The following is a 16,456-nucleotide window of genomic DNA, read 5'->3' as shown; positions in this document are numbered from 1 at the left end:
CTAGATTGCAATACACAAATATATATATATATATATATATATATATATATATATATATATATATATATATATATAAAATCCAAAACGTCATTGTGAGTTTCGCCATCTCGATGTATCACCTCTGTTCTTCTTTTAATAATCATACTTTGTCATAAGAATAACACAGTTGGAAATGATACCCCAAGTTGGCGTTATTAAAATTGACAAAGAGCAGCAGAGCACATTGAATATCCAATGACCCATTCAACAACTTTGAGCACACTCTCAGCTCTTACTCATCCCCAATTATCCTTGAATTCTCTTTCCCTGCAAGATGCATCCATTTTTTCCATTTTCATTTGAATTGCAAGCTTACAACCCATCATCTAAGGAGGGCACAACCCGTCATCCACAAAGAGAAAGTTATCGTCTATGATTCGACACTAGACTGTTGTTGGCCTTAATCAACAACAAAAGCAAGGGTAGAGCCAGTTGATCTGGTTTTGAATCCGTTGATTGGGATCAAGATGGTGTTAAAAATAGCAACAAGAAAATCCTAATTTAATTTTTCCTTGAATTAAATTAGGAATTAAATTGTAATTATATTCTCATAGAAACTTATAGCAGTTAACTAAGTCAATTTGACTTAGTTGTCTCAGTAACTTAGTTGTCTCAGTAAATTCGAGTTGGAAGTCTATCTAGAGTCACGTAGAGTGATCCCTAAATTTTGGGGGCCTAGGTTGAGTTCTTATTGAGTTGTAATTATTTAATTAAGGTAAACTAGTTCTAATTGTTGGAGGAACTAGTGAGTGGTCAAGTGAATTAAATTGGATTTAATTCACATGCATTGATCAATAAGATAACTGATAATTCAATAAAAATAAATCATGCATGTCAATTTAGAGGAAGACCCAGTTGAGATTAGAGTTCAGGGACAATGTACTATCAATTTTAAAGTAATCTAAATTAAACTAATGGTGCATGTAATCAAAGGAAGGCCTATGGATTGATTGCGCAGTTACTAGTGAGCATAGAAAATTTTAGGGGTGAATGTTCGCCCTTTGGCGAAATTAAGGGGTTTTAAATTTTTAGTGGGCGAATATTTTGTATCATAGCACATTTTTACAAATCACCTCAAATAGCCCACCTTATTTTAAGGGAGAGGGTAAAAAAGGTAAATTTAGCCCTTGAAACTAGGAGTTACAACCTTCCATTCGTCCATTTTCAAGAATAGGTTTTATTTAAGTGAATCCATTCACCCATTTTCAAGAATAGGTTTTATTTAAGTGAATCCTATGGGCCAAATACCATATTTATAAAAGAGGTATGGTAAATTAATAAAAATATAAATAAATGAGAGGTATGGTAAATAAATAAAACATTTTTTATATTTACTCCATAAGTCACCTTATATACATACAAGGGTGTAAACAAATAAAAATATAAGTAAAGTGGAGGTATGGTAAATAAATAAAATGTCTTTTTATACTCACTCAAAAGGTATGGTAAATAAATAAAAATATAAATAAACTAGACGTATGGTAAATAAATAAAACGTCTTTTTATATTTAGTCCATAATTCTCCTTCTATTTATGAAGGCTCAAGAAAGAGGTTTTATTTAAGTGAATCCTATGGGCCAAATACCATATTTGTAAAAGAGATATGGTAAATTAATAAAAATATAAATAAACGAGAGGTATGATAAAAAAAATAAAACATTTTTTTATATTTACTCGATAAGTCACCTTATATTTACGAACATTAAAAAAATGCGTTATATTTAGGTGAAACCTATGGGAAAAATACTATGGGACAAATACCATGGACTAGATTGTTATTAATACCATGCAAAAAAACATTATTAACTCTAATATAAGTATTAATAAAAATAAAAATGGCACATAGTATTGACCCATGATATTCACCAAAATGGCACATGGTATTGACCAATGGTATTCACCTGGAATGTAGCCTATTTAAATGGGGGAATTAAACTAGCATAGATCCATCTTTCCTCTGGATCTACTAACCCCCGAGAGGTATCAAATATCGTGATATGCAAACTAGCATAGAGTGAAAAAATATTTGATCCCTCTCGGGGCTTGGTGGATCAAGAGTAAAAATGGATGTTGTAATTTAATGTATCTTAAACATTTTAGATGGGTTAAAATAAAAAATAAAATAAAATTCAACTATTAATTTTATTAATTTTTATAAATTACTAATAGTAATTTTTAAGCTCCAGGTTTATGATAACCCATGGTATTGACCCATGGTAATACCATGGTGTTCATGTGAGCATAGACTATTTAAATGGGAAATTCTATCATCTTAGATCCATCTTAATTCTGGGTCTACCAAGTGCTCAGAGGGATAAATAGATTTCATCCCCCTAAGAGTGGTAGATGTGGAGTTAAGATGGATATAGGTTGGTTTTTATGATAATGAAGATATTGAATAGACTTAGGAAATTATATTGTAAAAACATCTTAAGGTGAATGGTTAAAGCATAGACATTGGACAAGTATATTTGTATACTTCTGTTTTAAACTGAAACAAATCCAGGGCTAAAAGGAATGGATTGATTGCACTAGTCATCCTTCTATAACTTTCCAACATATGCTGGAGTAAACAGATTGTAATTTGGGTAATTTTTCTAACTGCAAACAGGAACATACTTGTGTATTGGCAGGGTGGTTACGAGGTCCCTAGAAGTGATGAATTTGAATTTTTCTTGGTTTTATATATAGTATTAGGTTTTTTCTCATGCTTTCTGTGAATGACACGGGTGAATTTATCCTACACCCACTAGGTTATCGATATGTAATTTCAGTAATTTTGATTTCAAAAGATATTTTAAAGAAATGCAATGATTTCATTTGTGTATTCAATAAACATAGTATTCTATTGGAATTCTGCATTTGTGGTTTACCTATATAGATTCCATGGAGAAGTGTTAGTGGTGTGACATCAATTGTCCTCAAGCAGAGGCTTTAGTTTCACTCTTTTTGGAAGCAAATACTTTCTTCCAACATTTTTGAGTTCCATGAAAAATTTGAAAGTCATAATAGTATTCAATTATGGGTTCAAGAGAGGCATAGTATTCAATTATGGGTTAAAGAGATCCACATTGAATGATCTATCGGCCTTATCTTCACTTAGTTTAAGACTATTCACTTGGAGAGCCTGCATGTGCCCCCACTTCAAGAGCATAGTAAAGTCATGTAGAACTTAGAGAAGCTATCTCTAAGCTTTTAGTGAAGAATGGAAAAATGTCTGGGTTCAATAACAACCAGTCGAGCATTAAGCTTCCAATAATGCTAGATTTTAACCTGGGGCACTTTTGTGATTTGGAGGAGATGCTCCCTCGTATTTGTGACACATCTTTAGTTGTGAATTGGACTATTACTAACTGTCATTTCCTTCGAAAGTTACCTGATGACTTGGGGAACCTCAACTCTTTAAGAATGTTAAGGAAGGAAAGAAAGTACATTATGCTAAGTTCTCTTATGCTTTTCAAGTTTTTCTTGGATATCTACAATGTTTCAGGTAGGAAAGTACATTCTGTTAATGAAAATTTGTCTTGATAGAAAGGCCCAATTTCAAATTCTAATGCTTTCAAAAAACATTGTATAACTGTAATGTTTCTAAAAGGAAAGCATATTTTTTCAATTTAAGTATCATGATCCCATATTCCAACTTATTTTTCAGTAACCCATTAGGCTTTGTAGCTTTGAATAAATCCATGTATTTTGATAAGATCCTCTTCCAAATTAGAACGCAGTTTCCTTTTGGCAATAACCACATACAATGTCTTGATTTTGTTATTGAGAAAATAGAGGTTGTGAAACAAGCTTGTGCCATACAAGGACTTGATTCATTGATTATGTATCAATTATGGCTCTTGATGTAACAATGTCTTGATTTTGTTGCTTGAAAATAGAGGTTACGCTTTACTATTTCACAAAATTTCTTACAATCTTTCCATAAGTATTGATTTGTAATCTCAGTCACTGAGGGATGATAGTAATGACAAAGGTAATATTCCATGGTTTGAAGTTACCCTCTTACTAAATATTTAAATATATCACCACAATTTAACTGTTAGTTAAAGGAATTGTATTTGATTTGTAAACAATTCATTGCTTGATTTATAGATTTTGACTTTTTCCCTTTTTAATTTTTTTCTCAGATTTGGTATGAGATATCTTCCAATATTTGGGTTCCCTAGTTTCCCCACAATAGCTATGAGGTTCATATGCTATCATTAAATATTCTCAGAACGTTACAACTTTTCTAGTAAGTGTACTTTGAAACATTGTTGTTGCTTTTCCATGGTGTTAATGCAAATAAGCACTACAACTAGTGCCATTATTTAGATTAAGTGCCGAAATCTAGGTGGTCTTGTAATGATGGAGTGATTGTTTTCTAGCTACTAAGGCCATATGAATTTTTATCTCTTATGTTGTCATGAGATATTCAAATTCAAAATAAGAATCGAGGTCTCGTTTCCACTGTAGATTGCAGTTAGTTTCTTGAACATAATATATAGTAGATTATATTTTACTAATCAATTGTGGATGTGATCCCTCGCAGGAAAGGGAATTCAAAGTGACTTTGATTTCACATTGATTTGTCAAAACATCCACACAGGAAAGGAGATTCAAAGTGACACTGATTTCACACTGATTTGTCAAAATGGAGGCAAGAGAAAAGGAAACTTTGTATTCAACAATGCTCTTAATTTCATATGTACATGCACAGACATATTAGTAGAAAATATTGAAGGGTTGCCTAATTAATATTTTCCATTCCACTACATTCTTTACAGCTTGTAAATAAATAACTCGGAACAATTCATTACACTACTTGTTATTCTTTATTAATCAGTGGTTAAGATTTTGATATTGAACTCGCTAAGATTTTTCTTCCTTCTGTGAAATTGTGTGTTCTATAATGCTTCTTTTCCATTCACTATGTATAGCATATTGATCTGAAAATGGAATGTACTTGTTTAAGGGTGCAAGGTATCCATTTCCCATAATTTCAAATGTGAGCTATACACTCCAAGTGACCTCTGAAAATGTGAAAACTTCTTATTTCTTATACAGAGATAGACTGTAGAGGCATTCACCGGACATGTCACCTCTAAAGAGAGGATGAGTTCCAGAGGCTATCTGGCCCTCTACAGGCTCTGCCTAAAGAAATAACGAAGTAAACACTTAGAAGTCTTTGACATACACATACTTGAAGTTTGATGACTTGCGGAATCAGACAAATAACTTTCTGCAGCTGAATAGGTGATTATGTGTGTATGCAAGTTATGTATATTTGTTATTTAACACTTTATATCAGTTTTGTTTAGCATATCATCTTTAGCAAATAAAGACATCAAAATGATAAAGCAGTTCACCCCCTCCTGGGCTACATCTGTTGGACCAAACCTCTCAAACTAGGCTTGTCCTCTTGTATTAAAAATGCTATAAAGGCTAATACAAGAATATGAGTGTCTCGAAAGACAGATCTGACTGTAAATACAGAATCAGAAGATAGAAATTAGCTAAACATGCTCTTTCCTAAACACTAAACAGTGAAATTGTACCTTATACAGTACTTTCCCCAATTGGCCCTGGTGGCCCTTTAAACTTGCATGGAGAATTTCGAGGTGAAAATGACCTCAATTGGTTCTGAAACCTCTGCCATTAGACTCAGAAGGACGAAAATAGCAGACATAGGCTTTTGAATCACCAAAAATGGATGAACATAGCCCCCAAACAGCTCAAGCACTGAAATGGCCCTGGTGGCCCTGAAAGCTTCCCTGAAGCTAAACAGTGAGAAGAATGCATCAAAAGGAAAACGAACTGTAGAAATAGATTTAGAATGCTGAAAACCTTCAGAAATGACCTTCGTTCCACATTCACTGACTGCACAATTCCCAATGTAGCTCCCAAACTGATTTGGCCCTAGTGGCTCCTGGAACTTCCACGAAGCTAAAACACCTGCAAACGACCTCAGATGTCTGTGAAACCTATGCCAATGGCTTCAGAAGGTCGAAGATACCCAAAATCAAAAAAAATTCGTCCAAAACGGACTTTCCTAGCCAAAGTTATGGCCATTTACTCCCAACTGCCAGCTGGTCCAAAAAAAACTCCAGATAACTTTAGTTACGGCCAGATAGGCCCGCCAAATATGGCGGGCCAGCCCAAATTTGGCGCCTCCGCCAATGCCGCCGCTATAAATACTGGCAGTTAACTGTTGTTATTTAATTCCATGTGACCAGAATTTTGGAACGGGAAGTTATGCTTGGATTTTGTTTGCCATCATAGTCAAAACACCATGGTTTGCAGATATTGCAAACTATTTATCATCTGGAAGGTTTCCAGCTCAGTTCACTAAAAAGAAAAAACACAAAATTGTTAGAGCAAGCTCTAGATATACATGGGTCAATGGTGATTTATTTTATACTGGTTCAGACCTAATAATTAGAAAATGCGTACGAGAAGATGAAATATTAGAAATTTTAAGAGCATGTCATGATGAACCCTGTGGTGGCCATTTTGCAGATAAACGAACGGCGTATAAGGTGCTGCAACTAGGCTATTACTGGCCATCCATCTTCAGAGACTCTAAGAAGTATGTCAAGCAATGTGATAGCTACCAGAGAACAGGACGACCAATAACATCAGATGAAATGCCACTAAAGCCACAGGTTCTCATAGAACCATTTGAGTAGTGGGCACTTGACTTTGTTGGACCTATCAATCCACCATCAAATGGGAAGAGGTACATCTTAGTATGTACAGACTATGTAACCAAATGGGCAGAAGCAAAAGCAGTTAACAGAGCAACAGAAGATACAGTGGTCACCTTTCTTTTTGAAGAAATCTTTATCAGATATGGAGTACCTAGATAAATTGTAACAGATCAAGGAAGTTTACATCAAAGCTGGTACGAGATCTAACAGAGAAATACAAGATCAAGCACAGGAAATCAACACCATATCATCCACAAGCAAATGGTCAAGTCGAATCAACAAATAAAGTCCTGGAAAATATTATGACAAAAACGGTACAGATGAATAGAAAAGACTGGTCTGAAAAATTAAAGGATGCGCTTTGGGCCAATAGGATCACTTGGAAAACAACAACTGGTTTCAGTCCATACCAGTTAGTATATGGGAAGGAGGCTCTACTACCTATAGAGTTTCAGATACATACATACAGACTAGCAGCTGCACTAAGACTCGACTTGACAGAAGCACAACAGCAGCGGATCATGGAACTGAATCAGTTAGATGAGCATCGTCAGCAAGCTATGGAACATACTACATTAGTGCAACAACAAAGAATGAAGTGGCACGACAGATACATCAAAACAAAGACATTTCACAAGGGAGACTGGGCATTGCTTTTCGACTCCAAATTCAAAGACTTCAAAGCAAAGTTCACAACACACTGGCTAGGCCCATATGAAATTGATGAAATCTTTGACAATGGAGCAGTAAGGATCAAGACAATCGACCAGGATTCCACCTCATTTATAGTGAATGGACATAGGCTCAAAGTTTATAATAGGCCTATCAGTAAAGAAGCATTTATGAAGCAATTGATCGAAGACACAGAACTGGAACTCATGGCGCAAGATCCGCCATCTTCCAGTCTACTAGTTGAATAAAAAAATAAAAAAAAAAAAACAAAAACGAAAAAAAAGAAAAAAAAGAGAGAGAAATATAAAAAAAACATCAAAATAAATAAATTGTTTGCAAGTGAAAACCAGGCAACTGGCACATTGCAAGCACGAATTCATAGGGGAAAACCAGGGCAACTTGGACTCTATGAATTCTTTCTACTTGTTCTACTGTTCTTAGATATCTTTACTGCAGGTACACTCCACCAACCAATGACTTGAGGACAAGTCATCTCTTCAACAAGGGGGGAGACTTGCATTTGCTCTTTAAGTGGATAGCTGAAGTTGCAACCATCAGCTCTTTAGCTGGAAACAAGACCTGTATTGTCAATAGAAGGACCTGATATACCAAATCATTGCCAAGGGACCTGAAAGACCTGCCAATGTCAACACAACATATGAATCTTTTGTAAGCAGAAAAAGGGACCTGAAACAATGAATCATTACAGAGGGACCTGATTATCAATTCAAGATTAGAACCTGAAGAACAAGGAGCAGCAATAAAGTCTACATTTGAATCCATCTACAACATCTGATCAATTGATTTTATCCTACTTGTACAGCCATCATCCAGGGGACTATATGTGGTCATTTTGTGCTTTAAAAATTCAAATTTTTCTTAGAAATTTTTAGTTTTTGTTAAGTTGAAATTAGTATCTGGGGATATTCATTATCATTTATATCCTATATTCCTATAACCCTTATACATTATAACCCTATTCCTTTTCATTTCCATACATATTCCCTCTTTTCACTAACCCTACTACCCCTAAGTATTTTTCTTTGCAAGCTTAAAAAGGCCAAACTAGGACAACTTTCAACCTGCACATACAAATTCAGGCAACTCAGAGCATTAGTAATGGTAATAATTTTAAACATGACCCCAATGGTCATTTTAAAATTATAAAACTATGTTATATAAAGTCAAAAAAACAAAACTTATGCGCTATATGGAAATCAAAGAATATATATACCATAATATATATGGAAATTAAAGAATATATCAAACAATATATATACCAAAGTGTGTGAATGCGCTATATTCATTTCTATTACCAAACGCGCATATGGTATATGGTAAAAGGTATATATATGTGTTGCATATAAATAAACGCGCATATGGTTCATACATATGGTATAAGGTATGGCATATAACATAGTCACAAGCAAAGGTTCATGCATCGACGTTAATGAAATATGGTGGACGGCTGTGAATGAACAAACAATAGAACATTACGGTGGGAAATGGTGTTCAAACATCATTGCATAACATATCATTACACAGCGAGCAGTGAATACATGGTAGTGGAAGCATACGGCGGTGGGTATGATGATAAACCATTGCAATGAATTAAATAAGTAATTCCATACAACAACTGGCCAGCACTTAACATGGTGGCATGGCGATTTGTTTACCCATTGGTTGATACGCTGCACAGGGATCATGCGTACCAAGCCACGACTTGGCCATCCTCATGACACAGTCGGGCGACTGGTCAATAGGACGGCCATGTAAGCCATGACTTTTCAAACACCAATGAATATACATTTCGGTACAGCCTGAAACGGTCATGAACACTGACCGAGCTCATGAGCAGTTCAAACAATAACCCTGTGTCGTGTTAAACCATGATCCTCATCACCGCATAAGCTCAGAAAAATGGCGTTTGAAGCTGCAGCCTAGTGAAAAGAAAAGCGAATTGAGTCAGGAGAATTTAAAGAGGCAAATTGTTCCGGGTTTGACGTTTGAAATAACGGATTTTCAGGGATTCAATAAGGTAAGGTGTTGGTTGTTTTAAAGCTCGGCACAGTGAATCAAAGTTAGACTCTCAGTCATTTATGATAACGATTGTTTGCCTTGCCACCAGTCAAATTGAAACGGTTAAACCAAGATTTGGAGCGCCGATATCCCTCCAGGTGCTCGGTGATCTAAGGTAAGCCGAAATCGTAGCCCAACTCGTTGATTTGCTGCATGAATATTGGTATGAATCCTTAGTGGATCAGGTTTCACTTAAATGCGAATGGTTTGCATGGTCAACACGTAGATTTTGACAATGTATGTGGAGTTGTATGCTGTGCCGTGTCAATAATGTAACCCATGAACTAAGGAGGCACATAGTGCAGTGTTGTTGCATGTTGAATGGCGGTGAATGGCAATGAAAAGCGCTGTAGAATGCGCATTGCATATGTATTGTCAAACAGTTAAAACAAAACGCATTCATAACCCTTGCTGCACACTGATTTATACCAAAACAGGGGATTGATATGTTTTAAGGATTGAATGTGTAACGCCAATTTTGATGAAGGGATTGTATGTCGAAACCATTTGAATATGCTGTTATTTGTTTTTGTTTTGGGCCAAGAGTTTTTATGAGACAGCCGAGAGCGGTTTTTGTAAACTTTTGATGGGCCGAGGATTGTATTTTGCCAGGAGTATTTGTAATTTGTTTATGAGGCCGCGAGCATGATTTCAAATGCGTTGTGTTTATTTATTTTTAGAGGCTGAGCGTATGTGAATAGCCCTCTAGTTTCCATGCTAAGGCTAAGTGCCTTCGTGCTCATAGCTCTGTTGCACCTGAGTGTAGTTGGTATGTGATTGAGGCCGTGTGCATAATTTTGGCACATTACACAGTCAATTTTTTTTTTTAAAACGATATATTGGGTTAGGCCGAGAGCATTTTGAACATTTGTTGGTGAGGCCGAGAGCCAAATGTATGTGCACTACACAGTTTTCCTGGTTAAAACATAAACAATCATCAATTATTTGAATAAGGACCTGGAGCATGTATAAACATTGTTTGTATGTGTATTTTTGTTTTCAAAAACAGAGGGCAGCATATTAACAGGGTATACAGGCATTTGTTGCATTGAACAGGGATTAAAACAGTGCTGTTGCAGAGGGCAGAGTCAAACAGAGGTGAATTGAGTTGATTGAAAAGAGGAAGGTAAGGTTCTTTGCCTTCAAAAATTTCATTTCGAAATCAAACAAATAGTTACATCTTTCTTTCAAAATGAAATTAGTAACAGCAGAGGAATTTATTCATTGGTTTACAGAAGCAATGTCAATCAGAGTAGAGCCAAAATTCCAGATAGAGAGTTGGGGGAAGGAAACTATAGAAAAACTTTACCAAGCAGGGATGATAAGTTTCCTACAAAAATTTGATGGCCACTCTGAACAAATAACCAGGGATTTTATAAACAATTTCAATCAAGACCAGACACAGGTGGGAGATGTCATTATTCCTGTAACCCAGGAATATCTTTCCCAAGCCTTAGATCTGCCCATGATAGGTGAGAAGTATTACAAAGGCCTGCACTTTAAAGAGAAAGCCTGGACTTTCTTTCTTGAGAAGAACCGGAAGGGGACATTTGACATAACAAAAGGAATACCCAGGGAATGGTTTAATGAACCATGGGTTGAGTTGGTTTTGGTTATCCAAAAGTTCTTGACCTGTGATAGGGGGTATAGCATGGCTCACTTGTATCATGTCAGACTTCTGCAACATATAAAAGGGGAGGATAGGATAAACTTGCCTTATTTCCTATATAGGAGCCTTTTGAGAATGATAGAAACAGTCAAACATGAACACAGGCCTAAAGCAGGACAGATATACCATCAAGGATTAATCAAAATCCTAGTTGAGTATCAGGTGAGATCACAGGGCATAGTGTGGCGAGAGTTCATATCTAAAAATCAATTCATTGAACAGGTTCATGAGGTACAGGATAAAACAGAGCAGGAAAACAAAGGATTGATGAACTCACCCTTATATCCTAGAACAAGAGCCAAGCAACAGAACAGCATGGCCATGCAAGAAAATGAAACATCTGTTATGTCTATTCCTAGGAAATTTAGGAATAAGAGTCCCATTGACTTAGAGAAGGAAGTAGAAACATATTCCCCAAGACAACAAGAAGAAAATGATTTTTCACAAGAGGCATTTGAGAAGGATTCTTCCTATGATGGTGTAGCAGCAGCATCACTTATGAAAACAACACAAGATTTTGAGAGAGAACTTAATTTAGGAAGAATCAGGGATCTAACTGACCAATTGGAAATTAGCAAAATCTTAGAGAAGCAATTAAAACAAGAAAACAAAGCAAATAAGAAAGATAATGCTAAATTGGTCAAGGCAAATGAGAAACGGAATGAAGAATTGGGGAGGCTAAAGAGGAAAAATGATCTACTTTCTAAGCAAACATTTAAATGGCTAAAGGAAAAGAACATGTGGCAGGCAAAATATGAGAAACAAAAGGTCAAAGCAGCTTTGTTTAGGGAGAGACATGATACAGGTTTGGATTGTTTGGCCAGGGCAGCACAGCAGGAAGCATCTACAGGTACAACATCTACTACAGAAAGGCGAAGGTCAAAAAGGAAGAAGCAAGCATGGGGACATGCTTGATGATAAGCAAGGGAGAGATGTTGAGCCTTAGTTTTGGTCTTATTTTTGCTCAAAGAAACTTACTTATCCATCTATTTTCCATCCATTTTTCCTTCATTTATCCCATTTTGATGTATATTTGATATCCATTCAGGTATTTAATTTTATTTTTTCAATTTCTAAAGTTTTTATGAAAATTTGGTTTTTAGTGCAAAATTGGCAGATTCAGAAATTCCCGTAATAGCTCTATGGTTGATATGGTTGCGGGACACTTGGGCACGAATGGAATGCATGGATGGACAGCTTGGGAACTAGGACTAAGCCAGCAATGCTTAGTTCGAACAGAACAAGCTTTATTAGGCCCATTTGGTGCTAGTCAACCATGACTAGTCATGCAGGAATCCCATAGAAATAGGGTTGTTTTGAGATTTCATAGTAATGGTCATCTTTCTTGGGATGGGGATAATGAATTCGACTTGGATAGGTGGATGGGAGTAGATGGGTTTGTTTGAGTGAATATAGATCAGTTTGTTCATGAGACTTCTTATTTAAAGCCAAAACTTTGATGGCTTATGTATTGATTTTGTGATATACTTTTATGCTGTGACATCTTTGGATTGAGAAGTTAATTTGAAGACTTGTGTTATTATTATTTTGATGTGCAATGCTATAGATGTGTGACTGATCTAAGCTTCTGATATCACCTCTCAAAGTGTGCAAGGCAAGGGTGGAGGGCCCCCATTCCAAGCTAAGTACACTTCCTTGTTAACTAGTTTTATTTCCTTGTAATCTGATTGATTGTAGCACTAGTTTTTCAAAGCTTTATTTCAGTTTGCTTTATGGTTTATGCATAGTGATTGATTTCATTTGTTAATAGCTTATTCATCACTTTATTGAGTTGGAAAAATAGGTGTTCAAGTTGGGCATCCCTTCTGCTAAAATGATGAATCAAAACTAGTTTCTTTTGTTTGCATGCAAGTAGTTTTATTTCCATTAAGATTTAGATATTGAGATGAATGAATTATGATGGAATATCTTATGTGTCTCTTAAATTAAGATCTTCTTTCATAAATAATTTATCCATCTTAAGCTTTTGGTTTCAATCTCTGATTCATTAAGTGATAATTGAGGTGAAGGTGGACTTCTTGAGGTCAAGAACCCTTTCAATGTTTCTCTCTTTTTAAGCTGATTGAATTAGAGATATAAGATGTATTACTTTTAGCTTTTGAATAAATTATCTTTCAAGGTTTGGTTATATCTGATCTTCACATATAGTGAACTTTCCTCAAAGCATAAACAACCCGGATTGATAAGAAATAATTGTGTTAATTTAGGACCATAAATTAGCTCAACATCCTGACACATACCAATGATGGAAACTTCCTTCCCATTCTTGCCATACTCTTTATCCAATTTCTTCAATTTTCGTGGAAGCATTGTTGGATTCAAAGTCCAACACCTTTCAGCAGTATGTCCATGCTTATGGCAATAAGTGCAACACATGTTCATCTTCTTGACAACATGATTTGTATTGTTCCATGGAACTTTGGCTTCTTGCCTCCTTTCCTTCAAAAGTTTCCTGTATGTTGCCATTCTTTTCCAACATCTAGAAACACTATGGTTAACCAAACCACAAAAAGAACATGCAATGCTTTTCCAATGCTTGTGTGGAAATTTTCCATGCTTTACATGATCAAAGGAAATATGATTGAAATCAGATTTATACTTTTCCCTTTCACCTTCATTACCTTCATGAGGAGGTGAATCAAACGAAGAAGAAGCTCCTTTTGGAACACCATGAATCCCTTCAATGGTTTTAGAGCTTTCACCACTTCCTTGTTCAAGTGCATGCTTATGCACACCTTCTTCTTGCAAGGTATGTTTCAAACGATTGCATTCCTCAAGGATACAACCTTTACAACCTTGAGATAGAGAACCTGAAATGAAACTCCTTCTAGGAACTGTTTCAATTGCCTTCATGGCTGCTTTGGAACTTTCTCCATAAGATTGTCCATAGCCAAGACCCAAATTATTAGGCCTTACCTCAACCATTATTGGCTCAACTATACCCTGTGCATGTTTGCCCAATCCTTTTCCTTCATATCCCATTTTGGACATCAACTTGGACCCTATGCCTCTGGTATGTTTCTCAAAAGAACCAACATAAACATTCTTATAAGAATTTGAAGACAAACTAGAATTGTTTACCTCTTCTTCAAGCTGATACTTGGCTAAGGCTTCTTTGGCAACAAGGAGTTGTGTCTCCAACTCATGCATCCTTTCCAAATTCATGTTTGCAATATGAAGTTGGCCTTCCATTTCCTGCAATTGGTTAGAAAGCAACTGCTTCTCTTCCCTCATGGAATTCAACTGCTCTTGAAGTCTAGAGCTCTTTCTTTCATCCTCATACATTTCTCTCACCATATTCATCATGATGAAAAATTCTTGCTTCAAGCCTTCATTAAAGAATCTTGTGAAGGAGGACGATTTTGAGAACTCACTTATGGAAGTTGTCATTATAAAAATGAACAAAAGAGCTTCAGCAAACTCAAACAACAAGTAGTTTGTAGAATAATAAAGCAGTCAATATTCAACACTGCTTAAGACACCTTTCAAGCTACACAATCAAGCTAGTGATGTCAGTCAAGCAAACCTAGTGCTCTGATACCATATGATCTGAAAATGGAATGTACTTGTTTAAGGGTGCAAGGTATCCATTTCCCATAATTTCAAAAGTGAGCTATACACTCCAAGTGACCTCTGAAAATGTGAAAACTTCTTATTTCTTATACAGAGATAGAATGTAGGGGCATTCACCGGACATGTCACCTCTAAAGAGAGGATGAGTTATAGAGGCTACTTGGCCCTCTACAAGCTCTGCCTAAAGAAATAACGAAGTAAACACTTAGAAGTCTTTGACATACACATACTTGAAGTTTGTACCTTATACAGTACTTTCCCCAATTGGCCCTGGACGCCCTTTAAACTTGCATGGAGAATTTCGAGGTGAAAATAACCTCAATTGGTTTTGAAACCTCTGCCATTAGACTCAGAAGTTCGAAAATAGCAGACATAGGCTTTTGAATCACCAAAAATGGATGAACATAGCCCCCAAACAGCTCAAGCACTGAAATGGCCCTAGTGGCCCTGAAAGCTTCCCTGAAGCTAAACAGTGAGAAGAATGCCTCAAAAGGCAAAACGAGTTATAGAAATAGATTTAGAATGCTGAAAACCTTCAGAAATGACCTTCGTTCCACATTCACTAACTGCACAATTCCCAATGCAGCTCCCAAACTGATTTGGCCCTAGTGGCTCCTGGAACTTCCACGAAGCTAAAACACCTGCAAACGACCTCAGATGGCTATGAAACCTATGCCAATGGCTTCAGAAGGTCGAAGATACCCAAAATAAAATAAAAAAATTCGTCCAAAACGGACTTTCCTAGCCAAAGTTATGGCCATTTACTCCCAACTGCCAGTTGGTCCAAAAAAAACTCCAGATAACTTTAGTTACGGCCAGATATTTGGCGGGCTAGCCCAAATTTGGCGCCTCCGCTAATGCCGCCGCTATAAAGACTGGCATTTAACTGTTGTTATTTAATTCCATGTGACCAGAATTTTGGAACGGGCAGTTATGCTTGGATTCCGTGCCGGCAGTTAAGGGTTTAGAGCCCACGGTTTTTGGGCGACGGTCACGTGTATGGGGGCTGGCCCCCTTCGGGCCCCGCCCAAATCCATTTTAACATTTAAATAATGTTTGTTCCACATTCCTTTCAAGTTCCGTTGTTGTGGCCCAACAGTAAGGCGTGGGATTGTTATGAACGAGGTCGCAAGTTCAAACCTCTCCGCCTCCACACAAATTTTAATATGCGCCCATATATGCTGACGTCACTCTGGGCCACGTGGCGGCCTCTGGGCCTGCCACGTGGTAGCGTCTGATTCGCTGCCCAAAAAGAATATTCCCTGAAATATTCTAAGGAATATTCTTTTTTAATTTTTTTTTTGAAAAATTCAAAAATTAAGGGTTATTGGGCGATTTTGTTTTTGGCATAACTTTCTCATATGGCGACCGTTTTTCGAACCGTTTGCAGTGCCGGAATCAGGAAGACGAGCTCTATCCAGGCGTTCAGGTTCAAACTAGTTCTGAGCACTTTCATTTTTGACCATTTTATGACACTTGGTCCTGAGCTCCTGATCACATATAAAGTGTGTTTAATGGAGTAGGAAGATTGGAAAGTCTTGTGATCCTTGAACTATGTTACAAGGCAGAAACCCAACGGGGCAGGGTAGGTGCATCCCCACAAAGGGGTCACAAATACCAAAGTTGGTATTGGCTAGTGCCTTGAGCTAGAAAATTTCCTTTACCCTTGTATTAACAGTGAATCCGGAGAGGATTCTAATATTATCTT

This window comes from Pinus tabuliformis, chromosome 4_1, assembly GCF_031772625.1.
Source record: "Pinus tabuliformis cultivar Carrire ecotype Pingquan chromosome 4_1, CPIR1, whole genome shotgun sequence".
NCBI lineage: Eukaryota > Viridiplantae > Streptophyta > Pinopsida > Pinales > Pinaceae > Pinus > Pinus tabuliformis.
This window is presented reverse-complemented; position numbering follows the sequence as displayed.